The sequence below is a fragment of the Wasmannia auropunctata genome, unplaced genomic scaffold (assembly GCF_000956235.1).
Source record: "Wasmannia auropunctata unplaced genomic scaffold, wasmannia.A_1.0 LD336101.1, whole genome shotgun sequence".
NCBI classification, from domain to species: Eukaryota; Metazoa; Arthropoda; class Insecta; order Hymenoptera; family Formicidae; genus Wasmannia; species Wasmannia auropunctata.
This window is the reverse complement of record NW_012026789.1, coordinates 5,506,329-5,524,264: the sequence shown is the minus strand read 5'-3', so window position 1 is coordinate 5,524,264 and position 17,936 is coordinate 5,506,329. Positions and strand designations below refer to the sequence as shown.

Genomic DNA, 17,936 nt, shown 5'->3' with positions numbered 1-17,936 from the left:
AAAGTTCTCCTCTTTCCCGCGTCTATTTTACCACTACTCGTTTTAATAGAAAGACAGTTCTCAAGCATCTAATCATTTTCTGAAAAAGCAGTAAAAAATCAAAAGCCAAATATAGCTAGTGGAGAAGTTTAAAATTTGGTATTCGTAAAATCAGATAAAACCTGGATCTTTTTTTGATATTTGAAGTTATATAATATTTTCTTAATTGCTACTGAATCGTTGAATGAGATCTAACCTGTTCTATGTGATACGGTATCTTTTTCCTCTTTTGATATAATTCCTATGCTTGTATGTTAATTTTATTTCTCTCAATAAAATTATAAAGAAAAAAGTAGCTCCTGGGGCAAATAATTACAATTTTTAGTCGGTAAATAATGACAAGTCAAAAAGGTTTTTTTAATATTTGAATATGATTTTTCTAATTCATTTGGGATAATATGAGATTAGTTATAAGGCAAGATCCAGAATAAATGTGATTTTTAAGAAATATTAGCAAATAATGTTACTATACTATTATTTATCAATAAATAAAAATTTACATATGAAAATTAATATTGAAATTACCTTATCTAATCAAATTGTCAAAAGAAAGATCGATTAGGAGTTGAGAATTATGTATTTTGTAATTGTCCCATAGGGTGTCACTATTTACCCATAGGGTGGGGTAAATTAATAGTGACAAATGTAGGTTTCAGTTTTTATGAAAATCTATCTTGTATACATGAATTACGGAAAAACTAATTAAGTTTTTGGTATATTTGAAAGTGGAAAGTACTCTTTTAGTGAAAAATCATATCTTGCAAACTTGAAATTAGCTTGTAGGAGAGAGGAAAAAATCCGTCACTATTTGCACCCCCCCCCCCTTCCCTTACTGTTTTGATTTCGATCAGTAATTTTGTGCGGCTATCGTTAGCTTTTCCGTATCGTGTGCATCGATGCGCCAAATGACCTCCTTTTAATAGCTCCGATAATTCGACAGATAGAAAGTTATACGGGTAACGATGTGTGCGGCACGATGGCTGCTCACTGCCGAGACCAGGTGCACGCCAGGCCTCTCCCCCGTTACTCCCCGAATAAAAGTTCTTTCCTTTTTCGACGAGCAAAGGACGACCGGATCGACTTGTTAACTTTACGCGCGCGCGCTCGTGCCGCATGAAACGACGCTATAACACGAGCCGCGTTTAAATTCTTCTCGCGTCATCGAATTTCTGAGAATCGAGGAACGCGTAATATGGGAACGCAGTCGACTGGGATTACATTGCATTACGGCGTACAAAGAAAAAAAAGTATAAAAGAGAAACGTTAACTCGAGTTATTGATATTTTAATTCCGATATGTGCGCGTACATGTGACTGAATGGTCACGCTATCACTTTGCGTATCGCTTTGAGCTAATTTTGGTTTAATAAATTTATTGTTTCAATGTATTTATTTATTCACTGTTTAATACGGGTGCATTTGCAATTTGAGACGAAACAGCGAATTGTGTGTGTCAGATACAGCCATTCTCTCGTTTAATATAAATTATTATTACAATCCGATCTACACAATCACAAAGAAAACGTGACTCTGGCGCACACGATTTAATAGCTCAAATTTGATTAAGTAAATTGTTACCGAATGAAAATATAATATAATATAAATTAGAAAAGGACGACCAAAAAAAAAGAGATCCAATTAGCTTTATTTAATCTAAAGCCTGTTGGTGAAAGCCGGATGCTACGCGTTCGTTATTGCGGCCACAAACGTTACGGATGTGTGTATCAACTCGTGTCCGATATCTGTATTCTGTTCTCGATTTTTATCGTTAATTCAGGTACTCTTCAGGCAGGCGCGTTCTTCAGACTTCGTCGCTCGATTCGTCGGACGTATTTTCGCGTAAGATGTACGTGACCCTGACATCGCCTTCTTGTGAGCCAACGAGCGCGCCGCTATATCATACACACTCTCGCGTTCACAGGCGGCGTTTCGTCGTCGCGCGTCACGTCATTTCGCAATCGCGTGAACTCCCCGGCTGTCGGCGCGCAAGAGAGACGATGATTTACGGTCGCGATTAAGAACCGCGACCGTAACCGTAACGATTCGACGGCGTTGAGTGAATAGTCCGAAACGTCCGCCACGATGTCGTCCATCTGTTCTCGAATGTCGAAGGATCCTTTAATTCGAAATATTATTCAATTCAGTAAATAGATTAAAAAATTATGAATAAACGAAGTATGAATAAAGTTTTTAATTAATTAATTAATTAATTGAACTTGACAGATGGATATTTAAGTATAGTAAATATTAATTAAAATGTAGTTGCTAGAAAGTATATCGCTGAATTTTAAATACTTAATTTTTGATTAATTAAACTCGAATAAATTAGTAGAAGTTTCTCTCTCTCTCTCTCTCTCTCTCTCTCCCTTTCTCTTTGGAAAGTATGCAATTTATTTTTATCTATGATAATTAAAAAATAATCTCTTCCGAGATAATATTTAATATTCTTGGAAGTTATCAATGCGCATCATTCTTGTAAATGCCGATGTATCATCAACGTAATATAAATTAAATTCTGAATGAATAAATTTTCCGCAGCAAATTCATTTTTCACGAACGTTTAACCTTTGTGCGACTTCCGTTATTATTGACGTAAGAGATATTCGTAATGACGTCACGGGAAGCAGAAACACTCATAATCGTGCGCGATTTCGCGCAAAGTTCTCTCGCTTTCACGTTGTATTCGATACTCGACCGAAACTGGCGTTCTATCGTCGGGATGTAACACAAACGTAAATACGTGCGGTCGTTTAGCTTAAATGAGACATTCTTCTCGGCCTATTCGCGGAACAAGAGAGAAAGTAAAAAGACGTCGGTCGTCGTCGTCGTTCTCGTGCATCATGACGTCGTTGTGTACGCCGTTTTCTCTCATGTTTTCGTCGCCGTGACTCCACTACTCTCGGCTCTCTTTGTCAGCACCCTCGCCGCTTTCTGCCCACGATCGGTCGACATAAATCCCGGACAAGGCGGAAAAAACGTCTGTTTCGGGCACGTCCGTTCGAGCGCGCCGGGAGTCGGAAAGATGCGGCGAAGAGAGAAAGAGAGCGAGAGAGGACGTCGGGTCGACGACGTTTGTTTCGCGGTCGTTGATATTTCGGTACTGTCTGTTCTCAATCCATCCTTATCCCTCTCGCGATTTCTCTCTCGCGCGCGCTATCTAGTCTCTATCGTCCTTCTATCCGTCCCACAAACGTTTCCCCGCACGATTTCGACGAAGCTCTCATTTTTTTTCCTCTCACGGTGGAGATACAGAGATCCGAGAGCATGAAAAAGGGCATGGCGGTCGAGAGGAGCGGGAAAGGAGGGGAATGACTACGGTTCTGGTTGACCGTGAGTATCTCGCCGACTATAATCTTCAGGTAGATCCGGCGTAGAGGTACGTGAGTCACCTCTCTCTCTCTCTCTCTCTCTCTCTCTCTCTCTCTCTCTATCTCTATCTCTCAACCTCGTTCGCCCGTCTCCTCTTTCATTCTCCTCTCATCCCTCTGTCCGTGTGGCTTCTTCTCGCTCGCGCGTTTCGTTCCGCTGGTTTCTTTCGGTCGTTCGTTGAACGGCGTGGAAGCGTACACGATATCGTTCCGTCGTCGGCGGAGACGAGACGATTCGCGCGGCGTCAACGCTCTCGAAAAACGACCGCCCCGGTTAAACTCTCCGTTTCGCCGTTCTTAAATCGTCGCGCTTCAGCCTTTAGCGGCCGCATTTGGCGCAGGCGCTAAACCCTTTGCACTCGCAGGCTTTGAAGCTGTAGCTATCTTCTTCAAGTGTCGCGCGTTTGACGAAGCGCGACGGTCACGGAAGCAAACAATTAATATTCGATTTAATTAGGATAATAATTGTCGCGTCTTCGTGCAATCTGTTTTATAGACGCGGAGAGGAAATTGTTCTCTCTCGGTGCGATACACTTTTGCGCTTCACTAAATTTGTTATAAATTTTTTACATTAACGTTTGAATGGATGTACTTCGTCAAGTTTTTATTCAGGCGAAGGTTGCGAAAATCGACTGAAGAGAGAATTTTGCCTCGCTCAATCGCCAATTACATCTGCTTTCACATTGCTCGCGTCTCGTTTCATCTAATCGATAGTTATACTATCGTCCGTTGCATATATCCGCTCATCGTTTGCATACAATGTGCCGGTTAAACTTAGTTTTAAAGTCACGTCGTTAAGAAGTTTGCGGCGAGTCAGTTAAGATCGAGTCGCGCGAAACGATCCTCTTTTTACGTCGTCTACCGCGTAGCGATAAAGCCGATATTAATGATGCTATTTGTTGCGGAATGGAGAAAAGATTCCGTTGATGTGCGTCAATACGTAGACGCAATAGCGTGTAGATATGGACGCGGCAGGTATATAAATATTTTCATAGTTATTACCTCTTTGGGACATGTAATTTTTATTACTCGAGAAACATTACAGAAAATTATTACCTAATTAAATTAGAGTAAAACTAAAAATGAAGCTAATAAATTGTAAAATTAAGATTGTTGTCGAAGATTTTGCGTATTATTTTGCGCAAACGGAAACAACGAAGATAAGACGAGTAATGTTTTAAAAACGTTCCCCATTGCCAATTAATGTCGAGATTTATACATTATAAAACGAGAACGAGAGACGAGCATTTCTTTAACGAGCTCGTCTGTTCTTTTGACTGAGTTATCAACTCCAGTCGTTCGTCTGTTAAATTTGCTCGATTATCTTCGGTATATTACTCAGAAGCCATCCCGGTGTATGGAGGGTTCAATTGACTCGTACGACAGAGGAGACTTGTCGCAAACCGGAATCGCATCGTGCGAGTCTTGAATCAATAGCAGGCCGACGCGCACACGGGCGACGCGCTTGTGCGTGTACGTGTGATTTGCGTGTACTGCGTATGCGTCTGTACGCCTGTATGTGTTGTAAATGCTGATGATGTCGCCGGTTGTGGAGTTATCGGCCGACGATAACGATGACCGATTATCTTTCGTCACATTACCACGGTTGTTATTTACGAAAGCGTGTTATTATATAGTCGTTCTGTGTGCAGATCGCTCTTTTCCTCTTACATATCACGTGTCGCGTTTTACATCACATTTTATGCATTTCCCTTGACAACTCTACTCGAGTTTATTTGATTATTAGTCCTTTAATATCACTCTCAATTGACGTGCAGAGCATTCCGCTTGTTCTGCCTGGAGTTGAAATAACCGGGCGTTCGGCTGTGCTTCTTTTTTTGGTTTGTATTATCGGGATATCGATTTATCGCTAGGCGGCTCTCTATTTATTCCGCTCTACATATATCAGATTAGGTATTGCGTAAATACCGCAAAGGTGTGCTTGGCTGTCGCTTTGAGCCGTGTTATACATTTCGTCCGACTTTCCGGTAAAGGATAAAAAATTCGATTGTGCAATGCGCCGGGGAGGATCGAACGAATGCAGTCGAGCGAATGCAGATACCTCGGCCCTACACGCGATCGTCATCCCGTCGACACGTACAATTGGCGTGCTATCGGCCAAGTTTTGCGCTCTGTTTAGGAACGGTTAGGGTATATATTTAGCGACATTTGTGGAACGGATGCTGGCGTTGGCTCCGCGCCAGCCAGCGCGCCGCGCCGGCCTCGGGGATTACACAGCAGCCGGTACGCTCCTCGCCGTCCCGCACGTTTCCTCTCGCGCGCTCTTTTAACCGGCTCTGTTGTGTTGAAATGCTTTTCTCTCCCTCGTCGCTCGCGCGACGCTCGAAACAATTGGATCTCGAACGGGAAAATACGTCCGGCGCGCAGGACGGACGGTTATTTTTTTCTGCGGTCCACTCGCGATTATCACCGCGCGCTGCGCTGTTGTTATACGGGGATAAACGGCGTTCTATTATAATGTGGGGCGACGCGGTATAATTGTACCGCGTTGCATTATCGTGGACGTACGTGCGATTCAATTAGAGATTATTTAATTTGTTTACATAGTGCGGTGGCTCACAGCCTATTATCCATTCGCGCCATAGATATTCATTATACGTATTTACGTATCCGAAAACTTAGTCGTTTGTAAGCATAATTACGGTACAATTCGACAGTTATTGCTGACGTATAATTGAGTCATTAAAATGCGTTGCCGGTTCGCCCGGGTCGGCCTTTTATTATTGATAACATTCGAGTGTGAGAGAGATTGCCGCGTCGTCGACCATGGTTTAACAGCGGTCATCAACGTGGACGCGCGCTTTTAATTGCGCGACGCGAATCGCCGCCGACGAACTTTCTCGGCGTGCGCGCGAATAAATTCGTCTCGATCGGCACCCCGCGCCATTCGTCACATATAATCTCGGCGCGATAGCGCAATCTCGCCAAATCGATTTCCAATGTCACGCGTGCGGCGACGACCCTCACCTTCACCGGCGCGGCGGGCGGGCGGGCGTCCATCCATTGGCGTTGAAATCGACGTCGGACTCGCTACCGGACGACAATCGAATGCGCGATACTGCTCGCCGCGCGGCGGGGACCTCTGTCGTGACCTTGAACCGCTTGGGAGATTACAAGGTCGCTGACCCGACCCCGCGGAATCGCTAGACGGCCGACCGCCTTCCTTCGTAAAATTACACTTGTCGCGTATCTCTCTCTCTCTCTCTCTCTCTCTCTCTCTCTCTCTCGCAAAACGTGAGCTTGTCCCGTTGCCTCGTCGCAATTCATCTCGTCCCTCCGCGCGCTTCGATAACGAAGCGATTTTCGTACATGGCGGCCCCGCAGCGCGCGCTGGCACGTTATTAAAGTTCGTCAGGTCGACGAGAGCAGGCCACACCTCTCTATCGTCGATACACCCGTGCAGCCCCGGAGTGCACTTCGATTTCATAATTCCCGGACACGCTGTGCGTTAGCGCAGTTCTGTCCGCGGCATTGCCGATGGAATTTTCAAACTGGTTATTTGCGTTGCGTGTTACGTGCATTACACGCGGCGCGCTGACGCGCGGATATTCGCGATTCGAATTTATACTAAATTTGGCATGCTGCATCGCAATTCGAGAGAATGCGCGCCGCGCGCTGTCGCGCGAGCACGATCTCGCGTTTCCATCAATCGCGGGATCGTCCAGCGGTAATTGAACGATGTATTTTGCTTTCAATATCTCCAGGGCGTATATATCGCATACACGATTTTGACGTACGTCACGTAATCACAAATCAACGGTGGGAGGGGGGGGGGGTTGTTTCCGTTCTTCCCGTGATTCTTGTTCACGAAATACCAGATATATAATACACGAAATGTGGACGGCGCGGGAAATTCAGCCTGATCTCGTTATGAATGACCATTTCGGTCTCTTTGAAGTTTGTGATTCAGCTATACTCGTGCGTTTTCTTCTTTCGTGTCCCGATAAAAGCGCGCACCAGGTTCGGCGCCGAGCGCGTCGATTGTTATCCGACCGGAATCTCAGGCAACGTAATTCGCGTAATTTGCATTCGGCGGGCGGTACAACCCTTTTGCAGATTTCGCGCAGGGACGCGGGGGTCGTGGGGCGGGCAGGAGGAGTGGGGGGGGGAGGACGGTAGTACGGCCCCCGCCTTTCTCATAACCTCGATCGTAAATAACCGCCCGTAAAACCCCGTCCCAGTTTCGCCGCGGTGAAACGATGTCGGTGCAGCGCAGCGTGTTCGGCTTTCCTTTCCGTCGAACGGACTCGTAGAGAAAGAGAGAGAGAGAGAAGGGGAGAAACAGGGAGAAAGAGAGACAGAGAAAGATCCATTGCGATTATTCTCGGGGTATCCGGTCCATCACGATTTTAATCTTTTGATGCTCGGTGATCTCGAAGCAATATTTTTGTGAGCCGTCAGGATTTTGTATACATATATATATATATATATTTTTATTTGATAAACCTATTAGAGATCTCCATATCAGAGAGTAGATGCGTTAGCGATATTGGTATTTCATACTCGTTTAGACTCGCTGTTTGCATACACACGTTAAATCTGGTACGTATCAGTTTAGCTTCTTTGTAAGCGCGAAAAGTCGATTTCGATCCAATATTAGTTGACGAGATATTCATTTCCGCGCGATTGTACGCCGCGGCGTTTCCCGCTTTTTCGCGACTTAAATCCAATCGAAGAGGGAGAAGGAGGGGGGGGGGAAGAGAAGGCAGGCGCGGCGCGTAGATTCCGCATGAATAATTGAGCGCGAGTTTGCTGCCGTGAATGAAATCGAGGCGTGGCCGCCGCGCCGCGCCGTCCCTGCCGGCCGGCCGGCCGGTCGGCCGACAGCGCGGTCGATCGCGGGAATCGAGCCCACAATAAACGAGCTACTGCCAGAGGCGCGAGGAGAGCAATCCGCAAACTTTTCCTCTAAAACTGCGAATTGAGACTTGCGCCCGTGGTGCTCGAACGGGTGAAACGATCGAGAAACGCATAAAGTGTATTGCGCAAAAATACAATAAGCCAAGCGTGCCAAAATGAATCGTGTGCCTTAATTAATTCTCTTCTGGGTTCATCTCGAAATTGATAGCCCGTTTTCAAAATTATTACAGAATGGAGTTCTCTAATTTCACTGTATCTTAAAAAAGTTTTTAATGCATTTCAAATAAAGAATTCTGACAATTAAATGTGAAATCCAAGGGTAAGAACAGATATTTGATATAATTAAAAACAGACACATTTAATAAGAGAGATTTAATTTTCGTGTAAATGAATCTTGATAAGTTAAAAATGTATTCGAACTTGCGTTGCAATAATCAGATATCTGATATCTGGTTTTGATTAGGGAGAAGCTCTGTAAATACGCGCGCGCGCGTGAATATTAATATTATACCGGTGCACGTAAGAAGCGTCTGGCCCGCGTGCTGTTTCATATATTCCGAACAGGTTCCAGGCACTTTTATTCCGCTATTCTCGCGGTTCATCTCCTGCGCTCATGAATTTCGAACGCGGTGGATCACAGTAACTGGGTGAAAACGGGTGGCGGAGGAAGAGGAGCGTGGAGTAGACGCGCGGAGGGAAGATCGGGAGAAAGAGGAGAGAAATAAACAAAAAAGGCCTGGAGGGATCGCGTGTTGGCCGGCCATTAAACATTCCTCTTGCTCGGCTACACGCCACGTATTAACACCGGGATTTTCACTTATATTGGCTCCTTATTGCTTCGTACTTTCCCTCTCCCCCCGAGAAGGCGACGCCGAACTAGCTCGTCCTGCGACCGACGCAACTGATTTCTTTTACGCCCCGTGGTCGTTCACGACGTAACTTCGTAATAAATCGATGGACTGCTTCGTCGAGTGTGTGATCAACGATCGCATTCCTGGCGAGCATTCCTCGCTGTCTTCCTCGATAAAGAACGCGCCGCAGGCCGTGTTGACTTTACTGCCAATTCACATCATCAGTGACAACTGCGTTGCGAAAAATATGAGGCTAATTATGCAAAACCCTCGAGTAAATATTAAATGGCGAAATTACAGTGGTAAAACAGTTTCACATAGTAATTGAAGTTTACATATGTTGTCGAGTTGTTAAATATGATAAAATTAAATTTATAAAATAACGAATTAAATATAAAAATAAAATTATTATTGTTAGAATATAACAACTAGAAATAATTTAGAATTCAACCGAAATTTCGGTTTTGGATTCGGTTACGGTCAGTTTTGGTAAAAAATCAGGGTTTTGTTTTGTTTTCGGTTTCGGCCAAAATTAAGAGAGAAAAATTCAGTAAGTAAGCCGAAACTAATTTGCAACGCACCGGCGAACGTTCGAGAAGTTATGTTATAAAATATTGAATATTTTAATAAAATATTATTTTATAGAATATTTTAATAAAATTATATTATTATTTATTAATTATTAAATTATATTATATTATTTATTAAGAAGATATTATTAAATCTAATTTTTAAAAGAATATATAAGTTTCACACATTTTCCTACGATTTTCTGAAAATCATACGGCTTTTGTAAGACTTATCCAACAGTTTCGGTTTCGGTTTTGGCCGAAACTGAAAAAGCGGTTTCGATCGGACTCTAAATTAACAACGAAGTATAACTACAATGTTGCAACATCTTAACTATGAAACAATTTTTTGTGAATTTTCTTTGTATTGTCTGTTTTACCTGAGTTTTTTGTGCGTTGCAAAGGACAGGAAAGTCTCGATTAGTGTTCCCAAAAAAACCCGAAAATTTTTTTTCGTATCTTATGATATTTTCTCTTGGCAAAGTATCGTGACATTCATCCCTGGCACGTGGATTATCCATCCGTGCTCGGAAACGAGAATTCCCGTCTAAAAGTATACGTGTTCTTTATTTCCAGCCTGGCGAGCTCTGTCCCTCGGAGGAGCCCCGTGAGTGAAAGGAAACGCGGAAACGGAGCGGGCTTCCCTCCGGCAATTACCGAGACGATCTTTCACGTCGCCCGGAAAGCGGAGCTTGGGGATAAGGATCGACGAATGGGAATTTATACGTGAGTAAACATATGGTATCACATAAATACCGAACGAACAATAAGAAACGGAGATTAATCGCCGTGTGTCGGGTACAACGCGCGACACATAAGCGGGTAGAGTTATGCAAATAAGTCGCCTTCGTGTTTCAACCTAGAACGAGAACTAATTCGTCGAGATAAACGCGCGAAACTTCGATTATCAGCATATCGATTATCAGCTATGAATATGTCGAAGTATACGTCGAATTTTATATGCGATAATTGTTACATTGTGCGCGATTTTGTAATAATTATCTTTTTTACGTTAAATGTATTATAAATATAGAGTAACGTCGTTATTTTTTAAATTTAAAACACGCCGTTGTTCGCGAACCGAGAAGTTTCGCGCGTTTAACTCGACGAATTAGTTCTCGTTCTATAGGTTGAAACACGAAGTGACTTATTTGCATAACTCTGTGCCCCACTATGTCGCGTTGTACCAACACACGGCGATTAATCCCCGTTTAACAACGATAAATGCGGTTGTCGTTAATTCGTTTCGCCGCAGTTTTACGACCCGATATTCACATCGCCCGTGTTAAAACGTTCGAGCTGGAGAGCGATGCTAAAAAATGGTGCGCAGCTTGACGCAATTAGGCTTGTCTCGCGGAGAGCCAATGACCTTGTTACCGATTGAATGCAATCGGAAACGGCTCCGCGACTGCGCGTGCGGCATGATTTGCACTTTGCGCAACCGTTTAACATACTTTTGTACAGGCTCCATTGATAATAATTTACTCTTTCGCGCGATCAGTATGCCGCGATACGTAAATCGATTCGACTTGGCATTGAATCGCAAAACAGTGGCAAAAGTTTGAGAAATCTGGCGTTGTAATTCGTAATTTTTACATTATGCTTTAGTTACAGAACAATTGACAAAAATCATGATTGGCGTAGAAAAATTGAGACAAGTCCATGAACAAGTTAATTCTCAGAATAAAAAAGAAAACAATCCAGTACTGAACTGTAATATGCAATCGTGATATGCAATATATTTTCCTTATTGTCAGCTTAAAAATTATAAAAATTAGACTGCTTTTTGACCATGCATCTAATTTTAAAAAATTTATCGTTAAAATATTTATGGATAATCTTGAGATATCTTGAATGTTAAAGTTTATGGATAATTACGGGATGTAATGACATTTTTAAATATCATTAAAAAAAGAATTTCTATTTGGAGCGCAACCATATTATGCTAACGCCGTTAAAATTACATGATATTATATGAGTTATTGCATGAACATATACAAGGTGAGAATTGAGAAGTTGGTGGAACTAAATAGTTATTTTGTAACTAGTTATCTTGTGTAATGAGTGAACAAAATAAAATGAATTAAATAGTATATTATAGAGATAAGACATTTTTGTTATATAATATAAAAAATACATATATAAATTTATAACAATAAATATAAAACAAAAAATCTAAAAATCACCAGTAATTTGATTGGTTTTGCGAATATTCTCAGAATCAATGATTTGAACCGGTCACACATGCAATATTTTTGACATTTTTATAATATTTATTTTTCTAGAATTATAGATACTTATATATGCTTTTTGCACTACATGCTACAATTAAAATAACAGATTCTTGTACAGAAGATTTCTTGTACAGAATAACATTTAATTTATCTCATTCTGTTTATTTATTACTATATGCTAATAAAAGTAATATTTAATTTCAGTAACTTCTGAATTGTCACTTGGTATGCATTTATGAATTAATTTTTTTTGTCCAAGTCACGGCGAGACACGTAAAGTATGTTTAATCCGTCTTGAGAACTTTGAATGTCACACGAACGATGGAAAGCAAACATAGTGCATGGTCACAAACGTGCGCACACTGGACCACACTTGCAGGTATGCGATGTATGCGAGTAGTTTTTGAGCGGAGAAAACCCAACAAAAGATGCCCCGTACACGGCAACTTTTCCACGTGTGGTTTATGTATGACCATTGAAATTTTTCCCACTGAAAGATTTATGTGCGTGTGAATAACGCGAGAATTTCCCGTGGTGGTCATTCAACGATAATAAAGGTGAAACAAGTGATTTCGACGAAGCTCGAAAAACTCGATTGAACTTCAACTTTTCGCGTCGTAACAACGCATCGGAATTAAAAATCGAAGCGTTAATCCGTCGTGAGAATCATTCTTTCCATCCGTTTCAGTAGATTAATGCCTATTAGCGTCGCTTATTAACGTCGCAATTCTGCTCGTTCTCGCGCATCGCGTTATTATACATAATTGACAGGCGAACTGATTAATCATATTGCAACCGCATTTCGATTAATAATAAAAGCGTACTCCGCGTTGACCAAAATTAAATGAAACTCATTAAATTTGTGTGTTTTACATCCCGCGTTGTATTTATGGGCTCGCGGTCGACAATCGGAGCGAATTCCAGATATCGAGAGGGATGATGAACGGAGCGACGGGTAGTGCGTATACACGCCGTTATCGTGCGTGCACGCGAGAGCCGGAAGATATTCGAATAATATAAATAACAAAATCCATGTATCTCAGTTACACGCGAGAACCGGACGCGGCGCGGCGCATCGCTGCCGCGCAGTGGTGCGCCCGCGACGTAGTCTGCGATGGGGGCTGGCTTACGATGATGGGAGAAACGAGGACGGGCGATTTGTAAGCGCGAGCTCTGTGTACATTGAATTTAAATTATTCCTCGCATCCCCCCACGCGCGGACACGAGCGTTAAAAAGGACACATTATGCGCCGCGAAAGTACTCGGACGCATGCTTACGCCCGCGGCTGGATTTAGGTCCCTGTCTCATTTACAACGTGACAGAAACAAAATCGAGAAGTATAAGCGAGTGTGAATGGAAGAGCAAAAAGTTGACACGGAAGCACTGTCAGAGGTAAAAATTTCGAAAGAAGCTGCTGTCCTGCGTGAAATAGTGAACTAATGATAGACCTATTTATTTACTTTTTGAAAAGAGAGAAGAATGGAAAAAATGATTGTTACTTTCACACACATATTGGCGTTATGCATCTTATCTTAAGGGGGGAGCCTGGTTTAGCACGCTAAAAAATTAGGTGATTTTTGGAATTTTTTTAAGGAAATTATACAACCAATTCTTTTGAACTTTATATAGGATAATTTCTTATACTATTGAACTAACAAAAAATATTTTCTTACCAAAAAAAAGTATTTATCATGCAAGTAATAATAACTTTTTATTCGGCGCGTCGGCGGGCGGCATGCAATGTAGCGTTGGTTGTATTTGTCTGAAATAAAAAATCTAAAAAGATTATTGTTTATTAAGAGTTTACGCATTAACTTAACCTATTTTTAAAGAAAATAATGCGAAATTGTGAAAATCCCGACACTTGGAAAAGAAGGTAGCGATTTTGACAAAAAATTGTTCGTGTTTATTATGCATTAAACATTATTTAATTAAATAATATTATTATAAACTGTGGTTCAAGTTATTGGGGAAGTATTTGTGCAGATGTGTGCAAAGGCCCAAGTCAATCGGATAAATAGTTTTTGAGTTATCTTACACGCCGCCAAACACCGTCACCGTCGAATAAATGTTATTATTACTTGCATAATAAATACTTTTTTCTAGCAAAAAAATATTTTTTTGTTAATTCAATAGTAAGAAATTGCCCTATAAAGTTCAAAAGGATTGGTTGGGTTTCTTAAAAAAAATTTTCAAAAATCACCTAATTTTTTAGCGTGCTAAAAGGTTTCCCCCTTAAACAATATCTGCTAATTTTCAAATTTTATTATCATTATTCGATACTACTTGATTATTTCTCACAGTTGCTATTCGTATAGGTAATCAGAAATCGACAACTATAAATTTTAAGTTTCCGAATAGTTTTTTGTTTAGAAACGCTCGCTTTAATAAAATCTCCGTTATCTAATTTCAAGTACTTCGAGGAGGGCTGATAAAAATTTACAAGCATCTCGAAGAGTTTATATTTACCCGCTTTCGTAAGTGATTCTTCGGCTATTCACAAAAGCTTTTCAGACTCTCCGCCGACCGTTTTCGTATCGGCCACGTTCCGCGGTCCTTTGAATATCGTGAACAAAAAAAAGAGAAAAGAAAAAACGCCATGCCGAACTCGCTCGTCCTGAACGCGCAACACCTGTTGAATCATTAGCTCGTCTGCGAGCTTAACGAGAATGGCAGGTAAGTCAGTGAATGACACGGTCGCGCAGTACGCGTTTACGAGCTGTCTGTCTAATTGGCACGCACCCGTTTTTAAAAGTGCGGTCGTCGTTGTTGTCATCGTCCGTTCCGCTTATGATTGTCGCGTCATAACGGAAACGCGCTACAAAACATTAATTAATCGAACCTAATCGTAATAAAAATGTCCTAATTTACAATGTAAGAAAGGAAACTGCTAAAGATATTTAAAACTCTTCATAGGTGTGTAACTTCGCTTATTCATGAAAGATTAAATTCGCTTTTTCGGTCACGAAATGATATCTTTAAAGCTGACAAAGAAACGAGCTATATTGCAAAAGTGACAAGAACTTCACTTAACGAAAAATCACGTTTGAAATAGGTGTACTAGATATTCAAATCTTAAGATTGTATGGATTTTGTACCCGATCTAGGCCGGAATATGTTACAAAATAAGAACTTTGAGCGCTGTTGTTGGAGATTTTAAAAATTACTAGAAACAAACTTTCCTTATTTTGTTTCATACAATATGAATCTGCAATAAAACAACAATTCCATTGAAAAAATCAATCTGTGGGCTTTATTGAGCTCAAAGTAAGTTTTGGACTTACAAGGAAAGGGACCGAGTGTCCCCCTCCGATTTTGATGAGCTTTTAATATGTTATTTTCTAGACAAAAACCAAGAATTAAGTTATTGCATATTCTTACGCACAAGGGTTGAAACACCCCTTAGAAAAAAATCGGTTTTTTTATTTTAATACGAATATTATCGAAACTACGAGAGATAGAAAAAAATGTTTTGAACAAAAGTTGAATGGGTTTAAGAGTACTTTCTAATTATAATTTTAAATAATTTTTTTATTGTTAATTCTTTTGTTTACTCCCACTATCAACAATAAAAAATTATTTTAAATTATAATTATAAAGTACTCTTAAAGCCATTCAACTTTTGTTCAGAACATTTTTTTCTATCTCTCGTAGTTTCGATGATATTCGCATTGAAATAAAAAAACTTATTTTTTTCTATAAGGTGTTTCCTCTTAAAAATGCGCAAGAGCACGAATATGTGGTAGCTTAATTCTTGGTTTTGTCTAGAGAATAACATATTAAAAGCTCATCAAAATCGGAGGGGGACAATTCGGTCCCTTGTTAGAATCTAAGTAAATAGATCATCTGATGGCACTCTTCAAACCTTATAACTTTTATTCGAAAGATTTTTTTCAAAAATGTATTGTTTTCGAGACATTTTGATGTTTAAATTAACATTAAATATACACACTGGGGTCCGCCGGGACTCCAGCAAAACTTTCTCGGTTTGGTTTCTAAAATTGAAAGAGGAGGGGTTTGAGATATTGACGTAAAAAAAGTTTGGGATTTCCTCAATAGAAAGACGTGTTGACACGCGGCAATTGCCGTTCAACAACCGAGCAGTGAATAGTCCCCGAGACTGCTTGCAGTTTTGTTAAAAAATTAAAATATCGGATCGCCAAATTTTTTTCTTACTATTTTAAGTATGCCCTTTCAGAATTTTTAAGGATTTTTCAAATCGGTCTATAAACAAAAGAGATATGATTTTTTGTAAAAAGGTGCTAAATCGATATTTTGTCATGTTTTTGAACTTTCCTTTTTCTTTGAACCCGTATATCTTGGAGGTCCTTAATTTCTTCGAATTATTCTATCGACTTTTAAACATTGTGGGCTTGTTCCTTAGGCGATTCTCTATCTTGATCGATTGGAAAAAAATTAATTGAAATATATCCATTTTTACTAGAGTTACAGTAATAAATATGGATAGGATGCCCCGGGATGCCAGTGTGTATACGACGTCGTCAAAAAAACAGTGTGTATACCTAGGGTTAAAATGGCCAAACATGTTCCGGCTCAAATCAGGTATAGAGTCCCAAGAATCCTAAGGATCCTTTGCAGGAGTTCATAGGATCCCAAAATTTGACCATCTAAAATATCGATTTCAAACGCGATCTTTGAATGCTTGCTAACATGTTTTTAGTTTTTTTAAATACCTTTTTGCAATATAGCTCGTTCCTTTGTGAGTTTTTTCGGCTTTTCAAAAATAATACATCTCTGCACAGTAAACTACTCATTCTCGAAGTGTAGATGTGAATATAACTTACGTAAAAGAAAAGTTTATTTCTGATAGATTTATTATTACAGCTTATGAAATTGATATATTTACTCGGTTACACACAACCACTAATTTCGAGTCATTGAAATGTCAGGAGATGCGGTTATCCCTCCCTTTCCCTACCCTTTCTCACCCTCTTTCTGGCAAGCTCGTGAGAAACTCGATTCCCCGTATCGGACTACGCATTGAAGATCGAGGACTGCGAACTGGAGATTAGGATTTAACCAATTAGAACGAAACGGAATAAAATTAAAATTATCTGATTGGTCTAATTCTGATCTTCAATGTGTAATCCTCAGTATTTAATAATCTGACACGAGGTTAACAACTTCCGAGACAGGCGGTGAAGTTTCGGCCAATGTTACGTTCAAACGGCGGCGAGAATGTCACCGCGCGACGAATAAACTGTTGAATCGCGCCACCCGTATAGAATCAGTTTAAATCAACCGTTGGTATATCTTCACAGCGTCTTGCAACTTCGTTTGTCTTATTCGTGCTTTTTCGCCAGTTACCTGGTTGTTCCTTGGCTCAGCGACAATTTGCCCCGACTTTAACGAAGAAAGTTCGATGTTTACTTCGTTTCGCTGGGCATCGCTTCCACTAACACGATTTTGTCTACTTTCTTTACCTTTTCCATTTGTATTCCTCATTCAAATTTAGTGTAATGAAACGAATGAGTACTAGTTCGGTTATCTCTAAGATGAACTAAAGAAGATTGTTAACAGACGATACGCACAATTTGATTACAATATATATTATAATTTATATTTAGTATATTAATAATGGCGGTATGTTATACATTTATCATGCGTAGATGATCATCCCGATGTTATACGATTCGTATAACATCGGATGCTACTATAATAACTATCAATTTGATGTTAACAATTCAGGAATAAGTCTATTAGCAGCAAATTACGTTAAACGCATGTCGATAATGACGTAACAAGGTGAATCGTGACGCGATGATTATCTCCAGATTGGCATTCGGCCGATAATTGAAACGAGGAGGGGATAGAGAGGAGATCTCACGTAAAGAACTCCATTATGCCTGCTGCTCTTAACGACCGACACGTTTGCTTCGCTGTGGTGCGATAAATCGCGTCGCATTCGATCGCGCGTTCGCGCTCCTCCGGCCTCTTCTTTGCCCTCGTTAAAAGGTTTACCGTCTCTCTTCC

At 40.6% G+C, this 17,936-nt stretch overlaps 1 protein-coding gene across 2 annotated transcripts in view; it reads left to right on the top strand.

Annotated features, from left to right (window-relative positions):
• LOC105460410 overlaps window positions 1-17,936 on the top strand; it is a 186,549-nt gene that overhangs the window by 51,489 nt on the left and 117,124 nt on the right. For both annotated transcript variants that reach the window (XM_011706863.1, XM_011706856.1), the window contains one exon: window positions 10,284-10,433. The gene's annotated coding sequence lies outside the window, so the exon portion shown is untranslated. The remainder of the gene's footprint in view (window positions 1-10,283; window positions 10,434-17,936) is intronic.